At 45.4% G+C, this 17,499-nt stretch overlaps 1 long non-coding RNA gene across 1 annotated transcript; it reads left to right on the top strand.

The window, feature by feature from the left end:
- Nucleotides 1–11,999: 11,999 nt before the first annotated feature.
- Nucleotides 12,000–13,498, top strand: LOC135397955 (uncharacterized). Its single transcript, XR_010423909.1, has 3 exons — nt 12,000–12,407; nt 12,831–12,867; nt 13,151–13,498. It is a non-coding gene; the product is annotated as an uncharacterized LOC135397955 (long non-coding RNA).
- The last annotated feature ends 4,001 nt before the right edge of the window (nt 13,499–17,499 follow it).

Raw genomic sequence — 17,499 nt, forward strand, 5'->3', positions numbered from 1 at the left:
ACACCGAAGCCTCTGTTCAAATGTTCTTGAGATGCCGTGTAAGACCAGGAGGCTGTAGAGAATGGTTCCCCGAACCAATGCCCCTTGAATCGATAGGAGCGCTTCCCGATCAATCCCTCATGCAGCGCCAGCGAAGTGAGAAATGACATTGGTCCTGCGTTGAACTTTCGCTTCCAGGTACCTGATATGGGCGCTCCACGAGAGATTGGCATCCAAGATAACACCCAGGAATTTGTGGCACTTCACTTGGCTGAGTTTATTATTGCCAAGCGAAAGAGGGAAGGCGCTGATGCGTTTCCGCGTGAACGGGAGCACAACTGTCTTCTCAGCCTAGATGTCCATGCCAGCCTTGGTGAAGTAATGCTGAACAGCATCCAACGAGTTTTGAAGGCGGCGTTGAATCACTGGCCTTGATTTACCGGTGGTCCAAACGCACACATCGTCTGCATATACAGAGAGCTGAACCTTGCGATGAACGCAAAGCTTGATATCCGCCATAACCAAATTGAAGAGGATGGGGCTTAATACACTTCCTTGAGGAACGCCTTGGGTCAAAACTGTTTTTTGAGTGTCACCATCCCGAGTGCGGACGAAAATGGTTCTTTTGGGCAAGAAGTCAGCCACCCCGACAAAAGGCCTGCGAGACACTCTAGCCCGGAGGAGGCTGTGCAATACATAAGTGTGACTGACCGTATCATAGGCACGTTTGACATCAAGGAAAACAGCCTCGACAATCCTCTTGCAGCTCTTGGCGACTTCAACAGCAGTCACAAGGTCCATAAGGGAGTCAACTTAGCTACGGTGCCGCCGGAAGCCCGCCATCTCATCAGGGAAAACGTGATTCCTTTCCAACCACCATTCCAGCCTGTGTAGAACCATCCGCTCCATCACCTTACCAAAACAACTGATAAGGCTAACTGGACGGAAAGAGGACAGGTGCGACGGATGCTTGCAAGGCTTCAGCAATGGGACCACCATGGCTTCCTTCCAGCTTGCGGGTACCTGGCCAGATCTCCATGAGGTGTTGCATATAAACAGCAATGTTCGAAGGCCCTCAGCGCCAAGATTTCGAAGAGCTGAATAGGTGATCCCGTCTGCACCAGGGGGACGATTTGGGTCGGGACAAACGAAGGGAAGTTTTAAGCTCTGGCAGAGAAAAATCCGCATCCAGCTGTGCGTTCGAGGGGAGCGTTATACGCTCAAGATCCTCGCGAAGTTCAACCATGTAAGTATGAAACGCTGCAGTTCCCGCAGCTTCCGCAGCCGCCGCCACAGTTCCGCAGAAGTTCAGAGCTACGTCTACCTCAGACTTGTTGAGGATCAGCGCAAGTGACCCCAGTGGATTGGTGCGTGGAAGGCCATCTCGCAGGCTACGCGCAACTTGCCAAATTCTGGCGGGTCTGTGTGGTGTCGCGCAGAGACGATAGCGCGCGAGTGTAGGAAGCACCATGAAAATCGCTATCAATAAAGGATTCTGGAATGGGATGTCTGGCTGCGAGGACACAACAGTCTGGTGAAGGGCGACAGCGTCTCACAAAACCGGCGTCAACGCTGTCGATCAAGGGCTCTCAACCTATGTTGCACAGCTCTAAGTGAATGACGCGCTGCGACAATATCGGAAAGTAAACCCGTGCGTCGAGCTCTTCGCTCAGCTCTTCTACGGCAAGCACGTAGCTGTCCCACCTGGGGACTAGAGCCCGTATGCCCTGCTGCAACAGGTACGTGTTTGGAGGACTCACGAAGAGAAGTTGTCAACACCTCCGAGAAGTGGTCTGCGGTCATCTCCCGCAGTGATGACACCTCACATCGCTCCCGGAACACCTTCCAGTTAACCAGACGAACGGACCTATTGCCACGTTGCATGGTGCATCCATGGATCGCTATGTATATCGACGAAAGCGGGAAGCGAAAGTGGGAAGATGCAATTTCCTGGCCCTACCCTGACCTACGAGAAAAACTACGCGTCTGTTCTTCGCATTTTTCGGACGACGTCTACAGGTCCACTGACATTAAGCGAATGCGCGTACGTAGGGATTCCAGTAAAAAGACAGCGTTTGAGTTGACGCCGTGCCGATATCCACTGAACAAAAGCAACTACTCAGCATGCCATTGCCAGAGGTAAGTGACATTTGTTTCGTAGCCTCAATGCGCTAATGATTTGAAGATATGCTGCTACGACTACGCTTTCGCGGAATTCGTGTGTGCCAGCTAGGATGTACGGCCCGTCGTAAAACAATAAAATGGGCATGGGCTCAGCCACACACCATGCGAGAAAGATAGATAGCTGTTCCAACCTGCGCACTCAGTAGTACTGCATGACGTTATGCCTTTTGCAGTTAAGATTTGCGTGAAATGTAAAATGTTATATGCGCACACTTGGAACACATCCACTGGTTCAGATCGGTGCAGAATAAGTTGGTTAATTTCAGCTGGGGGCATTTGATCTTATTTATCGAATAAAATCAGTTGATCAGATTAGAGGTAACTTTTTCCCACAATAAAAAGTGCTTCAAATTGAATGGGGTTCCACATATGGCACATTGCATAAATAGTACCTTATTAGCATGAAATAATATTTCTTGTTCAGAGCAATATTGGATTATCGCTGCCTAAAACAGTAGACTGCATAAGGCAACATCTCCACTGTAGAATGTGACTCATCCAAATAGTATTATAGTGTCATTTTATCATGAATTGATGCAACATTACGATACAGTTACACTTTTCATAAACCCACAACTGTTTGCAACTTTGCCTTGCAGGTATTCAGACCCACTTCCTGATGCCAAGTAGGACAAGCCTCCCACCTTCTAGCTCCCTCCCTCTAACATAGTGCCAGTCATTCTTGGGGTATGCAGAGACGAGCACAGCTGAAAGTGTGCAACTGGCATCCTTTGGCGATATCAGCCGTTCCACACCAGCACCTCGAGATCCTGATATAACAGGTGCGTCAACGTGGTATGGTGAAGCGTATGTTGTAGAAGCATAATCATTTTGCAATACTACTGCTTATGTTTGAAGGTAATTGCCTCAGGACGAGAGCCGCTGATATTTCGAACAGAGACTGTTCTTCTTCTGGGCACCGTCCTCATCATTGACATGGTATTTAAAGGGTTAGGTAACCCTTTAAATACCATGCCAATTATCCTGACGATGCATAGGAGCAGAGCCGTAGCGAGGGGGGTGCGAGAGGGGCAGCCGCCCTGGGCGCCTTCGCCTGAGAGGGCGTCACAGCAATGCCACAGCGATGTGACATGTAACGCATGACAAAAGCAAATTAATCTCCCTTGCAGCCCGACTGACCCTCAGGATCTGAGCTTCCCCCTTTCCGAAATAACAGGGAGCTCAGATTCTGAAAAGAAAGTTCAAGCCTTGTGCTGGCAGACAGCTTGTCTAGTGAGGAGTACAAAAACAGTTACAGTCACAGCCTCGCGAAATCTCGTGTGCATGTGACGTAGGACATACTTTCCACAGTATGCCCATAAGCTATACAGATATTCATCTATATTTTAGATTAAATCCAGAAGAATGCTTGTATCTCATGGCTGAGTTGAGGCATGTGCCGTTGGAGATAAGGAGGTGCAATAGTAAAATTTGGAGTTTTCTCACACAAGAATAAGATGCAATTGGCAAGAATGAAATAGATACAATTACATTATCTGGCGCAGCGATTGAGCGTAACCTCTCTGCATCCAACCATCCTATCTGCCGTGCAGTAATATTTTGAGACCGGACGAACTAGGTTTTGTTTCCTTCTTAAGTCGAACGAGACTATTGAAACCGTGTCGAAGGGCCCATCGTGCGCCAACAGCAATACTCACGTCATAATAACAACAAGAGGCACATGGCTGCAGATGCGATATCCAGAGCACATGGTCAAGCCAGCCCTGGGTAGAAAATAGGTCACTGGGAAGCACCCTCCTGTGCTCAGCCATACTCTTCTAGGGAATGAATGTTGCAAAGGCGCTTCGCATGTTTGACGTCATGAAAGTGTCTACCCTGACGAAAACACAGTATTTAAGGGCACAAAAGCAGCATTTCTTATTTCTTGCTGTGAATGACATGAGTGCTTTAATGTGGTACAACTTTGGACAGTATAAGTCTCATGCTCGTTACGTTTCTATTTCCTACATGTAATTAAGACTTAAGCACACGGAGAGGCGAAACTTTGATGTTGTCTTATGTGTCTTTTGTTGAGATGTTTCCATATTCTGCACAGGGTTTGTAATTCTAATTCTCCCATCATATTTGTTCTCGAGTGCTTCCCTGCCCTTTAAATACTGTGGCAATGATGAGGACAGTGCACAGAACAACAGTCAAAATAGTGGTACCTGTCCTCCAGAGGCACTCTCCTTCACATTTCCTAACCGATTCGCTGGATTTTTTACCGGTTTACATTTATGGACAAAGATGTCCGAAGCGGCATCAGGGAGAAATTGTTTCATAAACTACTTGTTATTGCGGACATATTTTGTGTGAGTTAGTTGTTGTTTCATTTGCCTCTCACTTGTACTGCTGTTGTATTTCAGGGATGCGTAAGGTTAACCCTCACCTGTGCACATCTGATGCCCATGCACCTTGGACCCACTGGCTGGGCTGCTAGCCCTTGATACGTTAACCCATCCCACAAGCAAATGGGAACACAGGGCCCTGCACCTGAATGCATCACTGCGAAGTTGAACATGATGGAAAACGCACACAGCGTTCAACTATCATCTGGTTTATTTGGACAAACACACCTAGTCCAAATAATACTGTTGCTAGTTGAACACTCCCTGTGTTTGTTGTCCTTGTCCCTGTCCATTCTCCAATATGTGAAGTCCAAACAGACAACAACAACAACAACAAATATATCATGGCTATGGCCTGGGGTGATTCCACGCTAGAGAACAGTACACTACCCCATTACACGCTAAACAGACATGCTCTATTATTGCACTCTAAACTTCTCAAGATAAAGCAACATTTCAGTCATGCTTTGCTCATCCTTTTATTGTGCAGTTCAATGTACGTCTACACCACATTGCAGAGCTGAAACAAGACATGGACAGCAGGAATTGAGACAGGTCTCAATGTCACGCTGCATGAGATGAGTTACAACTGGACTGGTCACAAAGATCACTTGCAGCTTGTTAGTTCACAACAGGGAATTGCTGTGGAGGATGCAAAGAGCAGCAATTTATATGAAAAAAACCTGCATAAAATGGAATAAGTGTACGAACACATGTACGCTCACATAATTTTCATATCCTACGAATACAGGCAATCATCTTCAAGCAGCAAGAGACAGGGACACAAACATGCACACAAGACTATCTACTTCACTAAGGCATTTCTTTTACTTGAAGAACAATCTAAGAACACATGCGCAAGATCAGCACGCTCTTCTGGATAAACTGTGAGCAACTTATTCTAATAATCTTTTACTTAGTTGCTAGTAAAGCAGATTGTCTTGTTGTGCGTGTTCGTGTCCCTGTTGGATGACGCTCGCTCAGTACAAACAACTCAACTTCGCAAGTTTGCCCCGAATACAGGCAAGTAGCAAAACTCAGTGTTAACAAGCCTCCTCGTCTCTCTCGTCTGTTAAGCCTCGTCTGTTAACAAGCCTCCTCGTTAACGGCCTCCTCGTCTTCGTCGAGATGGGCCGTTACAACAATATTGTAAACTCACTCCTCTTCCTTAGAACATCACACTCACCACCACTGCATTGTAAAATCTGGTATCCATAGTAAGGTAAGTTATAACATGTAAATGGAATATGTTATCCTTCTGAATATGTTAGTACCCTCATATGGCGATGAGACGAGCAACAGCACATCCAGGTAGCCCCAGATCCAGCTGGTAAATCTTAGATACATGTGAGAAAGAACAATCCTTAAATCTGTGTCAATTAAAAAGGGTAAAAGCACTAAAATATACCTTGTGCCATGAAAAACAACCAAGCTAAACTGTACACAGTGTAAACATGAAGCAACATATGTACAAAGTGTGTTTGGTGTGTGTGAGAGTAGTGTTTGTCCTGTACTGTTAGCGCTCTTACCCTTGTATTTGACTATTTTCTTTCCATTGTCACCAATCTTTATAACGCCAGTTTTCCCGCACGCATTTACAGGCGGCATAAACGCGCCCGTAAGCCATAGGTAAAAGCCGTGCATATAACTATGATACGTAAGCGTAATAAGCTCTATGGTCGGTTTCTGAGGACTCGCAGCCGTGTAGATTGTTTTCAAAGCATTCCGAAACATTGTTAGCAAAGAGATGAGGCAAGCCAAGGTTCAGTACTTTCAATCATTTTCATGCCGGCTTTGGCTGTGACCCACGTAGAATATGGAAAATCTTGAACTTAGTAATGAGCCAATACGTGGACCAGAGCAACATCGCTGTGCTAAACATTGAAGGGCGCAGTATCGGCGGCAAGGAGTTAGCCAATAAATTCAATTAATTTTTGTGTAGCATAGGGAAAGATTCTGGTGAGGCTGGGGACTACGAGTCACGCCAACATGTCCCAACTCACTTTTTTCTGTCTCCAACGTCCGCAAACCAAGTTATCACTTCTTTCCTCGCAATGAAAAACTCCAGGGGTACAGATATATTCGGGCTCCAGATATCACTTTTAAAGGCGGTAATTGACCTTATTGCGCCACAGCTATCATACATGTATAATTTTTCAATGACAACAGGTGAATTCTCAGCATGTATGAAAATAGCCAGAGTAGTTGCTATCTATAAAGCGGGTGATAAAAACTGCGTTTCAAATTACAGGCCAATTTCTGTCCTTCCTATTTTTGCGAAAATTTTTCAATACATTCTGCACAATCGACTCTCCTCATTCATAGAAAAATATAACCTCATTAGTGGTACACAGTATGGGTTTAGAAAGCAAAGGTCTACGGAACTGGCCTCACTAAACATAAAGGAAAAGTTACTACAAAATTTTGAAGATAATCAAATTACCCTATGCATTTGGACAGACATGAGTAAGGCCTTCGATATGCTAAATCATTCTATCTTACTGTAGAAGCTACATTGTTTCGGTATTCGTGGGACACCGTGGCACTTACTTAAGTCATTTTTTCTGGAGTGCCGCAAGGAAGTGTGTTAGGTCCGTTGTTATTCATTATGTACGTTAATGATATCATTCGGTCTTGCAGGCATGCTGATGTTATCATGTACGCAGATGACGTTAGTATACTTTTTTCCGGGAAAGACATTGATGACCTAATGATGCGGGCAAACGCCGATTTGGCAGTACTTTATGAGTGGACGCTTTTAAATAAACTAAAGATCAACGTAAAGAAGACTAAGGCGGTGATATTTAGGGCCAAAAATAAGAGAGTAACTCCAACAGCTGACATAATTATCAGTTCTGATGTAGTTGAAATTACGACAGGGGTAAAAATTCTTGGAGTATATTTCAATGAATACGTGACTTGGGACGACCATGTTCTTCACCTCCAGTCAAAAATAGCTCGAATTGCGGGGGTGATAAACCGTAACAAATTTATCTTACCTGAAAAAGCGAAATTAGTGGTTTATAATGCGCTCTTTCTGACGCACTTGTATTACTGTACCCTAGTATGGGGTACTACTACGCAAGGGAACTTACATATGTTATCTGTTGCTTAAAAGAAAGCAGTTCGGGATTGCTAATGTGCCAATAACGGCAAGTAGTATACGATGGATGATGTTCACAGACATTGACTCCAGGGCAGCGCCACCGTCGCGTCTGCGCTGACTTTTTTCGCGATTTGTTTCCCGTGCCCGGCGAGCGGCGTGTGTGCGGAGGATTGCCCGTGCTCTTATCGGTGGCCGGAGGGCTGGGCGTGCGCTTACCCTCGCATATTTTTCAGCCTGGGCCGACTTCAATTGCAATTTTTTTCCCGCTAACAACAGGTGTGCAGTAGGCAATTTACATGCAAGCATAGACATGCAAATGATAGCCATACACAAAAGCACAAGTGTCAATATTTTTATTAAAGCCAATGATGTAATGCCAATATGTGAATGGGAGAAATCTAGCCACAAAACCTGAAGCAGAAGAAACACAATACAATACATGTAATAAAGAATATACTTATTACAGGTATGATGCAATAGCATTGAATGGGTATCACACATCAAACACAACATTTTTTTATTAATGGTAATCACACAAGTTTTCAATGAATCAGAGCTAAAATAGAGTAGCACATTTAATCAAAGAAGATATTCTTAATCAATACGATTACAATCAAAATTACAAGTTTTATTATAAAGAGTCTAACATTTACCAGTTTTAACGAATCGTACTTACCTGAAGTTGAAGCTGGAATTATATGAAGTATCCGGAAGCACTTACTATCCTGTTTCCCATAGCATTTCCCTCATGTTTCCGCTACGTACAGCCGTCTCAAAGATTTGAGAAAACAAACAACCCTGGTCTGCCTCACCCTCTACCCTTCTTCGTCCCGCTTTGCCATCTGACTCTTGGCGAAGAGCCGTAAGACACAGATCATCGCCAGGGAAGAGACACACGACTCAAAGGTTGAAGCTTAAAATATTTATTATGTGTTCAGATTTGGTTAGTTCCTGGGAGCTTTGTGTGGCCGTGCGTTGCCTCGAAAGGTTGAGGTAGCTGTAAAGTATGAACCCCAAAACATTAATGACAATAAAGGGCTGGGTGAAGGGTGGGAATGTTCCCATGATAGTAAGTGCTTCCGGATACTTCATATAGTTCCAGCTTCAACTTCAGGTAAGTACCATTCGTTAAGACTGGTAATTATATATCAGTATCCTCCAGTACTTACTTTCACATAGCATGTTCAAAGCTTAGCTCAGCACTTGAGAGGCAAAGTTGGTGGTCGTGCACGACCTGTGATAGAAGCGCCGAAAGGTAGATTCAGATGACCAGTCTGCTGCTTTCAAAATCTCGGCGATCGATACACTCTTCTGCATGGCTGTAGAAGTCGAGGCACCACGTGTGGAATGGGCTGAGAAGTGTCGTGTGTCTATACGTGCTGCCTTTAGAACTCTCTTCAACCATTGAGCAATTGTGTTCCTAGAGGCTGCTCTGTGGGGTTTACGTGTGGAAATTAACAGCTCAGGCGTTGTGCCTCTGAGAGGTTTTGTCAAATCCAAGTATCTTTGAAGGCAAGACACTGGACACAGAACTTCCTCTGGGGGCAGAGAAGGGATGAGCATAGAGCCACAATGGTGACCTGGTCGTGAGATCTTCCTGACCCCCATTAGGGTCAAGGTCCAGCCGTCCTGCGATTTAGACAGAATTTGAGTCGAGAGCAGGGCTAGGTCTGCTGATCTACCCGCAGTGGACAAGGCTAAGAGCATGCACAGCTTATAAGACAACATGGTTAGAGCCAGGGCCGAGTTGTTACCCAACGATCGCAAGTAGGCCGTGACTTTTGATACCGGCCAGAGTTCAGCATACCTGGTCTGCGGAGGTGAAGTGTTGAAGATACACTTAAGTAGTTGCGAAACTACACGGTGTGTCCCCAAGTCCTGACCATCAACTGTATGGACCGACTGAGAGATAGCTGAACGGTAGCATCCAATGGTTCTATACGATAGGCCCTCATCATGGAGAGATGCTAAGAAGTTGACAAACTCGGGTAGAGATGGAGAAAGTGGATTAATCTGCTGCCTACCACCCCAGCTAGTCCATCTTTTCCAACATGCAGTATAGACTGCTTTGGTGTTTGGTCGCCAGGCTGCTGAGAGGAGAGCAGCAGCTGACTGCGAAAATTGACTTGGTGGGAGGGGTCGCTGGATACCTTCCAAGTTGTTAACCGAAGACCACCTCTCAAAATTAAGGGGTGTCCAGGGTTTGCTCTGTTCAGTAGCAGGTTCGGAGAGTGGGGAAGGAGTCGTGGAAAATCGAGTGTCCAGTGGAGGATGGATGGATGCCAGGGCTGTGTGGGCCAGACTGGGGTGATCAAGCACAGGATGAGATGAGAGGATTGGAGTTTCTGAAGCAGCGTCCTATCAGGGCAAAAGGTTGGAATGCGTGGGTCTGTCTCTGCCTGTAACCATTGGTGTTCCACAAGGTTCAGTGCTGGGACCTGTGCTGTTTGGTCTTTATGTCAATGATCTTCCCTGTGCTTCATCAAAATTGTCAACATACATGTATGCTGACGACACATGTTTCTTTGATAGTGCAAGAATGGCGGGTGATGTGTAACGTACTTTGTGCTGTGAGGCTGAGGGGATACCCCAGTGGTTTCGTGTAAATCGACTGTCGGTTAATATGACTAAAACTAAATTCGTCGTGTTTTGTAAACCTTCTTTGACGGCTAATGTTATCAGTTTAAGTATCTCTGGTCAGAAGATCGAGCGATCTGACCACATAAGTTATCTCGGTGTTATCCTGGATTGTACTTTGTCGTGGAGGTTACAAATCGACAGTGTGGCTCGAAAATTGAGAAAGTCCTGCCATGCGGTGTTCTTTGCAAGATAGTGCTTTCCCTTGTATATCCTGAGACAGTTATATTTTGCCCCTTTCCAGTCCCATTTACTATACTGTATTACGTCCTGGAGCAACACCTGGGTGACCTACCTTGATTGTTTATTCAAATTACAGAAGCGGGTCTTGAGAATAACAACTTATTCTGACCTTCGGACACACTCTGCTGATGGGCTCTTCTCTCAGCTTAACATTGTGCCACTTCCGGACCTTGTGCGTGAACGACGCGCTCTTTTAATCCATTCAGTCATAACTAGGGTAACACCATTCCAAAATGATATGTTCCGTGTTTGCACTAGAAACAATAGAAGTGTGGTATTGCATCAATATACGCTATTTCGTCCAAATAATGTATACAAACTGGTGTCGTTGCATTGTGTCCCCCAGTCTCGGGGTTATGGACGTATTGTACAGTATTGGAAACCTGGTTGGACAATAAATGTGTTAAACAACAAACACTTATCAGAAATATATACGATGTGCAGAATACTCTTACAGAATACGCTGCAGTTGAGCTTCTGTAGGCATGGTGGGTGTTAATGCTAAATATTCAGATTTACGACGAGCTCGACATGGAATACCTCATAAAACATAAATTCTTTCGTGAAACATATTCTTAGGCAAACAACAAGTCCTTAGGAAAGGAAGGAAATACAGCCAGCCCGTCCCGTCTGTAGACCAAGCAATGCAGAGTAAATCAGAATCGCTTGAAGGCGCGAAGCTGCTTTGAATAATAATAGTAATGATGACGAAGAACACGGGTTGAAACACAGTAAAACAAAACATTGGACCACCCAGTCTTTTACGACAATTCGCGCAAACCAATCGAGCAACAAAGTGGGCCATCTTCAAAATATCACAGTCGCACTTCAAAACGCACTTGTTGTCACATTGCCAACATGTAAATATAACTGCAACGCCAAGCAACCACCAGACACTTTCCACTGGTGACGGCGATACAACCATTACAACGTTGCGGTGAATCGCTAGAGGCCCACGTAACGCGTCAGCAAAAACCTCATAGCCACGGAGATGGGTGCTTGGGTTCCTTGTTGTGAACAGCCGCCGAGCAGAAGACGATTTCATTCATTGAAAAAGTACAGCTCACATGTCATACCTGCCAGCGCAACGGTAGCAAACGATTCACACACAAAAAGCTGTTCATTATCGCGTGTTATCCGAAGGCCTTCAACGAACGAAGAGAAACTTCAGCCCTCAGACGCGACCAGAGACCTTGTGACCTTGTAGGTACGACGGGGGGGTCCCCGAAATCCACCATTAAGAATAAACGTTTAAATGGATAGTCGCATCCGGAAGCGTGTTCCGGAACTGTTGTGGTCATGTTCCCTGTCGTTCATAATGTACGCCGGCCTATTTTCTCCGCACAAATCCACTTGGTTGACTCAGAAACGATTTTTAAATGTTCGCGCTTGCGGCGCGCACGGCAATCCCCGCAAGGCGCCGACACTGGATGACGTCACCCGGATAAACCAACCATCAGGAGGCGCTCCTTCCCGCCGGAGTTCTGTGTCTGAGCGCGCGTCTGACCCTTTTTCTTGTTGTCTTGTCGCGTTTGCTTTGAAGTACTTTGAACCACAGCGTGTGCCCTAGGATTTCACGCCGTTGACGTGCGATTTCACAGCCAGGAAACCTTTGCTACGTGCCCGGGTGCACGAAGACTTATAACGCGAATCCCGAGCTTACACTTCACCGACCTCGCAATGGCGAGACGGAACGAAAGTGGGAGGCAGCGATCGCCAGCCACTACTGTGGTGTGTCCCAAGGATTGAATGTTTCACGCGTCTGTTCCTGTCATTTCGCCGACGACGCCTATTTTGATGAAGATGTATTGCAAGTTCGGCTCGGGCTACGGCAGAAACGGAAGCGGCTGAAGATTGACGCCGTGCCTACCATATTCGATCGGGAACAAGGGCAGGAACCAGTAACCGAGGTAAGTGACAATTCTGCGTAGTCACAGCTACGCTGCGATGAAAAATATCAGTTGTCACAGTAAACATCATCGCGAACACCTGGCCTCGCCGCCGATTGTAACGTCACAGTAACACCGCCTACTAATGTACACAAATTATTACAATGTTTGCAGCATCCCGACGCAATTGTACGCGTACTCTCCAGAAAAAAGATTGGTGCGTTGTTGCTGTGTATTATGCAGGAGTAACGTAACACTCCCACATGACAGCGTTATTCTAATGTTATTGCAACTAGTGGATGTTTCTACAGTTCATAGTGTAAGCCTGATGGCAGCATTCGGGATGTGGAAACATCGCAATCTGTGTTTGGCTACGTCCGAGACACTTCGCGTTGCATCAGTATTCTACAGCAGCCTTGTTGCTAATTTCTGGCTCTATTTCAGGCGGCAGCAAGCACGTCAACAGAATCAGCTGGATTTGGTATGTTTTGTCAAGCCACGAAAATATTGCAATTCTTTTTGCACGTCCCACAACATAATGGATATGTACGAGCCCTGAAAATTGTCGAATCCTGTGAAAGGAATCTTGTGTGATGCGGCTGCCAGCGTTTATAACGTAATGTCGACAGGAAGATAACTGTGCCAGTGAAACAGGGACCGCAAAGGGGAAGATTTATTTGCATAGTCATTTTTATGTTTGTTATTGTACCCGCTAGGCCCTCGATGTATTCTTTTCAGTGTTAAAACTCAAGGCCATATTCCAGATGCGGAGGTCATGGCTGAAGCAAGTGCTGGGGACCCACTTCACGGCGCATCTCACAAGGGGGTTGTTATCCCCTGATTCCAGGAAGAGGAAAACAAAGGACACACACTTGCATAGCGTATTAGTACACCAGATATGGATCTGCCAACATTAACCCTCCTAACATCCCTGTGGCAGCATACCTGTAACCACCCAGACTTCACACCACATTAATTTAGGACCACAGCACAACATAATAAAATAGCTTAGGTTTATTTGCCTGTCATACATAATGGGAGGCAAATAAACCTAAGCTATTTTGTTATTCCCACTCCGTCATATTCCACTGTACAATAAATCGATACAATTATAGGCTCATTCTTTATTCCCGTCACTACACCGCATTGACAATCTGCACAGAGTTTGAAATATTCCCACCTCGGCGCTAACTTAGTGCAATACAGTCTGGATTTGATGCAAGAGCTAATACTGCCATGTGTAGTATTTGTTGCTGTACAGACGGAGAGACAGTCTGTTGACTGCAACTGGAGATACAGAGTGACAAGACAAAACATCCCCCACACTGCAATGACGAAAAGACGAAAATTGCTGCAAGACGAAAATTTTGCTGACATAGGCAGACTTCGTGCAAGTGAGCCCTTTATCATCCCCCTTGCCTCCCATCAGAGGTTTTCGAGAACACCACACACCTATAGTATTCTCGAAAACCTCTGATGGGAGGCAAGGGGGACGACCAAGGGTTTACTCGCACGAAGTGTGCCTATGTTACCAAAATTTTCATCTTGCCACTACATGTCTCCAGTTCCAGCCATCAGTATGCACCAGCTTGTCTCTCTTGTCAAGACACCCTTGCTTCGATGGTCCTAACGCTTATAGCCTTGATAAGACGTAGACGGGAACTTCCTCCTGATTGCTTGGACAACGCATCCAGGCCATCTTGTGAATGACGAGTATGCTGTGAACCTCAGGCAGCTGGAAAAGACAACTCCACATGACATTTCTTTTTGTTTAGCATCATATCTTGTGGGCATTTGCACACCTGCCAAATCTTCCGCAGTGTTGGGAAGACAATGGCCAGAACAGAAGAACAGACACTATCCCAACCTTGGAGTTCAAAGCCTGTGATTTCCTTCCTTAGTTCCAGGGTCTACCGCATTTTGAATGTGGAAGGTTTGCAGATGTGCAACATAGTACAACAAAAAAATGTCCGCCTCTTTCAGGATGAGCCCGATTCCAACTGCTAACTCCCTCCCAAACCAGCTTCCCTCCAATTTCGGCAAAATCCAATTTCTCCCAAAATATGTTACTCTTACATTCTTCAGTAACATGCTTCCCCTCTTCATTGGCACCTCAAATGCTTCTGTTGTCAGTCTTCTAAGACTTTCCTTCAGATTTCAAAATTCCCACTGGATATCTGGCAATCAATGGGTTTTGTGCTGCCAATCAGGCAATGGCTAACTGGCATAATTGAGAGCATGTCGAGACTAGCTGAGGCGGCTGTGTTGCTTCACTTTTCCTAATGGAATTGTTGAACCAGGATTCTCTGGATTGTTCCAAGGCTGTCGTCCACGCTTACGATTTATGGGGGACAAACTTGTGTAGGCCAAAAGGTTGCTGAAAATAGTCGCCCTTTTGTATACAGCCCTTGTCCACTTTAGGTGCGACAATTTGCATAACCAACAACACCCGACTAGCACCCGAGTTTACCCTTCCGAATCTTGATGGGGGGTCATTTAAATCGAAAAATTCATTACGGTCGTAATCATATAGCAAACGGGAGAGCACTGCAGCAGGCTTACCTGTGGTCCTGGGGATTGAGTCGCCTAAAATGTTTATCATAGCGGCAGAATTGAGGCGCGTACACCACTAGAAGCTCTCTACGGAGTTAGATGTCCCTGAGTAATGGGTGTTGGTTATGCACTAGCACGGCGGCACTGTTGCACATTTCTACCACCCTGGCAACAGAATGGCAACACAGGCTCTCGTCAGGCTCCTGTGGGTCGCAGACTCCAGACAGACACCTACCGATTTCAACATTCTAAACTGTTTCGCACATCCGACGGCAACCATGCAAAGAGATACCTCACCTAAAAATGTCATCCCGCGGGTTAGCCGCAGCCACATCTCGTGGATGGTCGGCGGCTTCCAGAGGCATTGGGTCCGTAGCGTATGGGTCATGACCCAGCATTAACTCGTCGCCGCTACCGCTAACATGTTCGTCAGAATCTCCCCCAGACAGAAACATCACTCTCGTTTTCCGACTCCATGTTTGCTCCCTTCGCTTCGCGATTGCCAAACAGGCGCGCGGCTCGCATTTGACCAGGGCGCTCGCTGATTGCCCTTATCCGGGTGACGTTTCCTCCCACTTTTAGAGAGCGAGGGCGCAAGGATTCCGGTTTCTTTTTCATCGGATTGCGCGAAAAGTACGCCGCGGATTGAAATGGTATTTTCGGGCCCACTTCAGTGGTCGGCAAGGAATTAGAATTCGCATTAGTTTCGAAATTGACCTCGGAGAATGCGACTGTCCCTTTAAGAATAAAACATTCAAAAATAATCCGCTTAAAAATACACCGTTAAAAATATATCTCCTAAAATAATCCGCTTACTATCCCCGCTTACAGATCACCGTTTAATAATCCACCATTAAAAACCAGAATGAACGTGTAGTATAATTCTATTCTCGGGAAAAACTCCGTGACCTCTGACGTCGGGCCAATCATCGGTCGTCGGTTGAGGAATTTTTTGCTTTGTTTTCTTTTGTCTCCCTGGGTGACGCGTGACGTAAAGCGACGCTACCATGGCTCTCTTTTTCCCTTTCCCCTCTGTTCTCTCCCCCGTTGTTTTGGTTCGCATGGGTTTGCTTGCATGGGCCATGCGCCTCGTGAAAACGTAGCTTGAGTGAGACAAACAAGAAGACGTTTGCTGTTTTTTGCCAGACAAGGTATTTTATTCCGCAGAATGCGTATGGACACGTCGCAAATGCACAATTTGTCAGCATTTCCATCAAATGCATGAGATTATCATAGCTTCGTAATGCTGCAGCAACTTCGCAAATCGATCAACAAAAGAACAATCAGTTGTACGACACAGACGCATTAAAATATTATACAATGGAAGATACGCGTAACCTGCTCGCACGGGTACACATTCTGCCTTTTGTTTGTCTGTTTTAGTTGGCCAAGTAAAGTAACGGTGGCAAGTTTTAGAACATCGGAAATAGTGATGTCGCCCGCTTCAAAGAAATATGGCGATCGGCTTATCATATTTTCGGAACAGTTATCGTAAACGTCTTCTGATTTACTAAAACTGGCTATGTGCGTGTATTAACATAGGGTGAACAGCTAGCAGCGTACAACAAATGCTGAAATGAGTGGATAATAATCAGGCGATGAGGATGAAACGGAAATGTGCTCTGCTAGTGGCAACTTGCGGCATAAGCATTAATCCTTTACAAGGGTGTGAGCAGAGGTACACAGCAGATAGCATTTTGTATAGCGTAAAAACCACAGCAAAGCAAACGATCAAGCATCTTGATATATGAAAGCAGACAATCAGCGCTTCGGTGTAATTGGTGAAATAACGGCAGGAGTGCACAATACACAATAAAAGTAAACAATACCTTCACAGGCTGACTGTACTATAAAAACACTGAGCACATACTTTGTAAGTTTGGAGGCGCATACACATGTGAGGAGATTAAAAACATCATATGACATGTAAAAATGCTGAAATTACTGCTAAGAGTAACGCTCATCTAGTAGCTCATTTGTGATTTCAAACTGTGTACAATTGAGGTGTGCAAAAGACATACACGGCTGCTACGTCCAATCGTTGGAAAAACCAGAGCTCTGCAACTGAAGCACACATTCAGCATTTGTATGTGTTTCAAACATATACAAACATGTACAATGTACATGTACAATGATAGCAACATGTGTAATATGCAGCAAGGAAGCAGCTGTATTATTTGCAACCAAAACAAAATGATCCAGCAGTCCAGTGGGAGTGAATTAAAGCTCTGCAGTAGGAGTCACCGACCACATTCTTGTAAATATGAAAAGGCCATTGCTTTGTATTTTTGCTTCAATCAGACATCTAGGGGTTGGCCTGATGAGGGTGCTTGGGAAGCACTGAGAACACTGACATCTCTTTAGAGCGGTGAGGGCAATACTTGACACACAAAATAGCTACTCAGAATGATAGAAAATCATGGTATCGTACAAGTTGCTTTATTATGCTATCTGCTGCAGGAGATGTTAAATGCAATGCCCCATGTGTTGAGATTTCAGCACAAGTTATGAAGAACCCTTAGGTGGACAATATTAATTCACAGACCAACCACTGAAGCGT

The sequence above is a fragment of the Ornithodoros turicata genome, chromosome 6, assembly GCF_037126465.1.
Source record: "Ornithodoros turicata isolate Travis chromosome 6, ASM3712646v1, whole genome shotgun sequence".
NCBI lineage: Eukaryota > Metazoa > Arthropoda > Arachnida > Ixodida > Argasidae > Ornithodoros > Ornithodoros turicata.